Source organism: Bos mutus, chromosome 19 (genome assembly GCF_027580195.1).
Source record: "Bos mutus isolate GX-2022 chromosome 19, NWIPB_WYAK_1.1, whole genome shotgun sequence".
In the NCBI taxonomy this organism is placed as follows: domain Eukaryota; kingdom Metazoa; phylum Chordata; class Mammalia; order Artiodactyla; family Bovidae; genus Bos; species Bos mutus.
This window is the reverse complement of record NC_091635.1, coordinates 3,943,515-3,951,000: the sequence shown is the minus strand read 5'-3', so window position 1 is coordinate 3,951,000 and position 7,486 is coordinate 3,943,515. Positions and strand designations below refer to the sequence as shown.

The following is a 7,486-nucleotide window of genomic DNA, read 5'->3' as shown; positions in this document are numbered from 1 at the left end:
TTTGAAAAGCATGCTCTGGCCCCCGTCTAACTTAGCACTAGAGACGGAAGTATGCAGCTGGGGGCTCTCCCTCCTTCGAAAGAAAATTCAGATACAGTTCCTAGACTGCGATAGCTCCAGGTCTGGAACCAGGCTCTCCCTGTTGCCGTGCACATGGGAACGTTAGATGGGAGAACATGGAGACTCGGGAGGCCGCGTTCAAGAGGAACGCCAGCCACAGCGCTCCTTCCTTGAGACGTTAACTCTGCAGTTTGGGATTAGCTCCTGTGGTTTGGCTGGTTACCTGGTTGATGTTTAGCAAGCAGTAACAGACATTTCCCTTTCTTCTCTAGGCAACCCAGTGCCCAAACCAAAACAGCATTGTTCTGCCTAGAGAACAAAATAAAACAGTCAAACAGCACAAGCCCACGGCAGAGCGTGTCCATGCGGTATTTCCCTCTGAGATTCTTAAGGATTGAGAAACACCATGGCCAGTTTAGTGTTGCCCTTTCAAAGCCTTCTTGCTGCACACAAAGTAAAATGTCAACCCCCCGAGAGCTGGGTCACTAAGAGAGCTGCACATGTCGGAATAGACGTCCAGGAAGGAGGTGGAGGGCAGAGATGCCATGGGGTGCCAGCGGGACTCACCTTTTCAGGTATGCCATGAGAAAGGCAGCAGAGGAGCTGGTTTACTCAATCTAAAGGCAAGAGGTGGTGATGAATGGGCAAAGGGCTCCAGGGAAGAGAGGGCACGCGTGTGACGCACTTACACGCTGGTCTACTCTCCTTCCCAGTCACGCGCCCACCAGTCTCGTGCTTCTGCTGCTGCTGCTGTTCCCACTGCTCACGTCCCCGCCAGTGGCATCACCACCATCAGCAGGGCCTTCATGACCACGGACAGTGGTTACAAGTATCCTGCAAGGGAAAGCGAAAGTCGCTCAGTCGTGTCCGACTCTGCCACCCCAGGGACTATGCAGTCCATGGAATTCTCCAGGCCAGAATACTGGAGATGGTAGCCTACCCCTTCTCCAGGGAATCTTCCTGACCCAGGAATCTAACTGGAGACTCCTGCATTGCAGACAGATTCTTTGCCAACTGAGCTGTCAGAGAAGCCATGTGTACATACATACTAAGTATATTAACACCTGTGCAGTTCAGTCTACATCCATTTTATACAAGGAAATTCATGCATATTTAAATTTAGATTCATCCACCCATAAATCCTGCTATTTTCTCCCATACATGTGGTTTTTCCTATTGCTCTCAAGACTTTGTCTTTAGCAGTTTGATCATAATGTGTCTTTTTGTGTTTTGTGTTTTCCTGGTTGGGTTTGTTAAGTTTCTTGGATTTGAAGGATGGTTTTTTGTTGTTTAGTTGCTAAGTTGTGTCTGGTTTGCGACCCCAAGGACTTTGAGCCCACCAGGCAGGCTCCTCTATCCCTGGGATTCTCCAGGCAAGAATACAGGGGTGGGTTGCCATTTCCTTCTCCAGGGGATCTTCCCAACTCAGGGATTAAACCCGTTTCTCCTGCACTGCAGGTGGATTCTTTACCATTGAGCTGCCAAGAAAGCCTTGAAGGATGGTATGTTGGGGCACTTGACACTGTCTCACAGATTTCTATGGTCTGTGCAGTTTTCCTTATATTTTTATTTCGCTTCTTCAGCCTTGATAATTTCTACTGGTCTATTTTCCAAATTCATGAATTTTTTCTTGTGCCATCTCAAATATGCCAGATAGCCTATTCAGTTAATTCTTACATTTTAGTTTTTACATTTTTAGGTTCCAGAATTTCCATTTGATCCTATTCTTTTTCATAGTTTTCATTTCTCCCTTGAGAGTTTGTGTGTTTATTCATTTTTGGTATATTTTTGTTTAATTCTTTGAGCATATTCATAACAGCTCCTTAGAAGTCTTTGCTGTATCCAACATCTGGGCCGTTAGGCATAAGTTTCACCTTACGTTTGTTTTTTTTTTTTTTTTCTGGTGAGAACAACTTAAGTTCCACTCTCCTGGTGTATTTCTGTTATACAATACAGTGGTGTTAGCTGTAGTCACCGTGTTTCATCGTAGTTCCTCAGGCCTTATCCGTTTTATAGCCGAATGTTTGTACTCTTTCACCAGCCTCTCACTGTTTTCCTCGCTGGCCAGCCCCTGGTAGTCATTTTTTCTACTCTGTTTCTACGAGTTTGATTTTCACGTATTCATGATGCTGTGCACTATATGTCTTCCTCTGCCTGGCTTATTTCACTACCATAATGCCCTCAAGGCCCATCATGTGGTTGCAGATGACAGGGTTCCCTTCATTTTTTTCCTTTATGTATGTATCTGTGTGTATATATACACACAGTGGTAAAGAATCTCCCTGCCAGTGCAGGAGATGCAAGAGACACGGGTTCGATCCCTGGGTCGGGAAGAGCTGGAGGAGGAAATGGCAGCCTGCTCCAGTATTCTTGCCTGGGGATTTCCATGGACCAAGGAGCCTTGTGGGCTATAGTCCATGGGGTCGAAAAGAGGCGGACACAACTGAGCAACTGAGCACACACATACACACATGTAGATACACAGATATCCATATATATATACATATATATGGATATAGATGATTTCATATATATATGGATATAGATATAGATGGATTTACAAATACTTATATGCATGGATATATAGTAGATGCACATATCTCATATTTTTATTCTGTTGATGTGAACTTAGGTTGTTCCATGTCTTAGCTATTGTGAATAATGCTGTAATGAATTTGAGAATGCTTGTATGTTTCTAATATCTTGGTTTTCTTTCCTTTGACTATACACCCAGCAGTGGGATCGCTGGGTCGAATGGTAAGCTCTGTTTTTAATTTCTTGAGGAACCTCCGTGCTGGTTTCCATAGCGGCTGCATCGGTTTCCATCCCCGCCGACAGTGCACCAAGCTTCCCTTTCTCCACGCTCACTCCAAGTGTAGGGCTGGTGTCTTTTCGCTTTAAAGGTAAGCATTTTAGGTAATGCATTATGATGAGTCTGGGTTTTATGTTTTCCTCTTACAGGCACAATGTTTATGTTTCAGGGGGCTATTCGCACGCACGGATTCAGAGTGGAACACCTGGCCTTCTCGCGGTGGGCAAGTGCTGAAGTCTGTGCCATTGTCTTTGTTCTTTGTGCTTGCCTCTCCAGCAGTGCCCCCTGTGCCTACGCGCTCTCCTGCTTAGCCTTGAGCAGAGGCTGTTCGGAAACTCCTCAAGTCACTAAGGCTTCCGCCTTCTGCCACCCAAGCTGCGTGTGGGGGTTGAGGAACACATTCAACGTTTACAAGTCTCCCCAGGCCTTTGATTTTTGCCAGATTCTCTGGTGTCTCCCACATGCGTATGCAGTTTAGTAGTCAGCCAGAGAGTGGATTATATCAGCCTTTCTATGGTTCTCCTGCTTCCAAAATCTCCTCATTAAATTTTTGTTCACTTTACCACTGACCCAAAACTAAGTTCACCACCTCTGGCCAGTAGATTTTTGCTTCTGGAACTTGGTGGGTAGAGAAATCCCCTAGGCATGAATCCCAAAAGCTCACTCTGTGTGTGTGTGTGTTTTCACAATGCAGAAATATTTTTTCATGAACAAATACTTCTCAAGCTCTTGCTTGCCTTTGGGTGTTTTCCTCTGCTCTGAAAAAGTTGATTTTTAATTTTTTTTCCATTTTTTTTTCTGCAAAGGGAAATTGACTCATAGATCTATTAATACATGGAGAATCACCGATTTTGCATACTTTTGTCTGTGAACCACTCTGCTCTCTGATTTTTTTGGCGTCTCTCTGCCTCGGATATGGCAGAACTGGGAATGCTCACAGACAGAAGCGAGTCCAGTGGATCCCTGGGGCTCAGTGGTTCAGTGGAGTGACTTGTGTCCCCCTCCAAACACATATGTTGAAGCTGTAACCCTTACAGTAACTATATTTGGAGATAGCATCCTTAGGGGGTAGTTAAGGTTAAATGAGGTCATAAGGATGGAATCTTAATCCAATAGACTGACCTTGTAAGATGAAGAAGAGAGAATTCTTTCTCCACTACACACACCAAGGAAAGGCCATGTGACCACAAAGTAAGATGGTGGCCATCTGTAAGACGGGAAGAATATTGTGATTTGGGAAGCAAAGTAATTTATTCATCTAAGTACATATAGCTTATCAGTGGCAGCTCCTTCACGTCAGCTGACTTGATGTGAAAAAGTTCATTGTTAACAGGAAAGTTACTAGCATATGTCACGACTGTCCAGCTTTAGATCAGATATTACCCATCTGACAACTCATCTTTCTCTGTGTATCAGATTTACCACGTTGATCCCATAGTCTTCCCTGGTAGCAATCTTCTGAATCTGAGGAGATGCTGACCTTTCAGCTGGCCATGCCTTCAACCATGACCCACGGCCCACACTGCTCACCCGACCATCTTCACTCATTGAAATACTGTTTGCCTTTGCCAGATTCTTGAGACTGTGATGCCCAGAGTCTGTCTGCTCCTACAGTAAACCAACATTTGTGCTTGTCTCCAGCCTGAATAGAGGACCTTTCTTAGCTAAAATGAATAAATTTCCACGGAAGCAATGATGTGGTTCTTTTCTTCTAGTGATGGTTGAGGTAACTGGGTTAAGGACTTAACATATACATCTATGGTACTTAGACTTTTAGAGAGCTGAGGCTTCTGTCCTTAGTGATATCCTTTTGTAATCAAACTCCAACTCGAAAAGAATCCAAAGAGAAGATAAACGTGGCCGCCAAGGAGAAATCAAGACCCATTTTCATCTATTAAGCTCTTTGCTCTCAGTTTTACTACAACTCATTTCTCTCTACTCACGTTAGATCTTTATTTGACTCTGTGGGTTCGGTGTCCCTCCTTCACTTAGATGAGCTTTCCTCGCTTATGGAATGAGTCTCAAGTCCAGTGCATTCTTCATCGCTGGCACTGTGCATGGTGTAACACAAGAGAAATTGAGCCATGGACATGTCTCCAAGATAAATCAACGATCTTCATTTGCAAATCAGTCTTGTTCATTTCCTGAAGCATTCAATCTGAAAAAGCCGTGGAGCTGGGATTTTTCCCTGTGATCTAGACGATGCTATCTTGTTATACTTCACGAATAATACTGAGTGCACGCTGTATGTATATATGTTCTCTAATTCTGCCTTGCAGCAGCCAAAACCAGAAGATTAGCATACAGAGATTACCATCTCCTGGGTCATTTTCTCAACTAGTATGCTTCACTTTCCCACAGGACAGGCCTGTCAATCCTCGCACCCCTGAATTCTTCAGCATGAGTCAATCCTGTGGTAAAATGTTCCCATTGTTAGGATAACTTCAGGCAGCGGAGGGAAAGCCCATCTTCAGGGGTTATTTCCAGGATAATAGATTACTAAGAACTGTCAATTACACAGATGACTCTGCAGTGTCTGACACATGGCAGTAACTAAGCAAGTATTCAAATGATTGTTAAATAAATAGACTTCCATTCACATTGTTGTCTACACCAGTGAAAAATAAAGTTGGATTCACAATATGAGAATATTTTACTTTCGTTATACTATGATCCATTCGTTTAGTGAATTAATAACTTGAGTATTCGGCATGGTGGTTTATGTGTATGCTAATTTCTCATTAAATGCTTCCCGAGTCTCCCTCTATCTTCCCCGGTGCCCTCTGTGTCTTTCACACTAATCCCCTCTTGTTCCCTAGGTTTACCTAATTTCCAAAATTCTGCTCTTGGCTCACTTTTAATCCCATTTCCCCCCATGGTGGTCCCTTCTATACAGATGATTTTAGCTCTTTCCCGTAGATAATTCATCATTATCTACAGGGGTAAGTCATCAACAGTTGGTAAGGGAGTGAAAACCTTGAATTGCAAACAGGGCTTTAAATTTTTTTTTTAGTGTCCCTGGATGTGTTCCAGTGTCTCATAGTTTGTATTCTATGGGAACTGGAATAGAGTTTGTGTCCTGCTGCTGTATGAAAACTGTGTAAATTTTAATTATATTGAATTGGTTCACAGTGCTTTTCACATCTATACTACCTTGCTGTCTATTCATCCTATTAATTTTTGAGAGTTTGATATGGAAACTTCACCTACAATTCTTAATTTATCTACTTAAGAGAATAATTGTAATATATAGTGGGACTATATGTAACTCTGTGCTATGTTTCCAAGTATCCTGTAAATCTGTTATCTCACTTTCATAATTAAAAAAAGAAAAAAGAAAATAGACAAAAAAAAAGACAACAAATAGGACTTGGACAGGTGAAAATAGGGAGAGGACTGTTTAAGCAGAAGAGAAAATATAAGGAAAGTAATAGTTGCAACAGGGGCAGGACTGTTTGAAGGACAAGTGTCACCCTGAGTATCAGGGTAAGGCATGAAACCATGTTGGTGCTTTATTCTGCAAAGACTAGAAAACTTTGTTTTATAAATAACTTAGGCTCCCAGAAGGCTTTTCTCAATAGAGAACAAGATGAGTGAGTTACACTTAAAGAAGATCCCTGTTACAACACAGGGAAGCTTAACGAAGATCCCTGTGACAACACAGGGAACTTTGGCTGGGAAGAGACAAGAAATAGAAGGAGATAAAAGAGCAGAGTGATACAGGTATGAATTAGTGAGAGTTTACTTAGGGGATAACAGCAGGTGTGAAAAATAAAATGCATGTGCTAGCTCAGCTGTTGGCTAAGGATGGTCACTCGGACCACGTCTAGTCTGCCCGTTGCCTGTTTTTGTAAATAAAGTTTTATTGGAACGCAGCCACATTCATGCATTTACGTATTGTCTGTGGCTTCTTTTGTGCTGCAACAGCAGAGTTGAATGTTATGATAGAGACTGCATGGCCCACAAAGACTAAATTGCTATCTGGCGCTATTCCAAAAAAAGTTTGCCAACTTCTGTTCTAACTCAGAGATGCCAGTGTTGACATAACCTAAAGTCTGGCAAAACACAAAGGTTGGGACAGAGGAAAAGTCAAAAGCAAGTGGAAGTTTCGGTTCTGTGTTGACTGTAAGAACAATGGTCTCAGAGGGCGACGTGAAGTCGAGAGGATAAAGACACTGAAGAAAACGTAGATGCATGCATCTTTGACTAGGAATTTTCAGAAAATAATGGAGAATTAAAAACTATTACTTTCTCATCTGTTACTGTCTCAACTATGGTTTCAGTTAGACCATCAAGAAGGCTGAGCTCCAAAGAATTGATGCCTTCTAGCTGTGGTGCTGGAGAAGACTCAAAAGTCCCTTGGACTGAAAGGAGATCAAACTAGTCAATCCTAAAGGGAATCAACCATGAATATTCATTGGAAGGGCTGATGCTGAAGCTCCGATACTTTGGCCACCTGATGCAAAGAGCTGACTCACTGGGAAAGACTCTGATGCTGGGAAAGATTGAGGGCAGGAGGAGAAGAGTGTGATAGAGGATGAGATGGTTGGATGGCATCATGGACTCAATGGACATGGGTTTGAGCAAATTCCAGGAGACAGTGGAGGACAGGGA

General features: G+C 42.9%; 1 long non-coding RNA gene across 1 annotated transcript; it reads left to right on the top strand.

Annotated features, from left to right (window-relative positions):
- Positions 1 to 436: 436 nt before the first annotated feature.
- Positions 437 to 5,252, top strand: LOC138983966 (uncharacterized). The gene is made up of 3 exons (XR_011461327.1): positions 437 to 635; positions 2,844 to 2,963; positions 3,042 to 5,252. It is a non-coding gene; the product is annotated as an uncharacterized lncRNA (long non-coding RNA).
- The last annotated feature ends 2,234 nt before the right edge of the window (positions 5,253 to 7,486 follow it).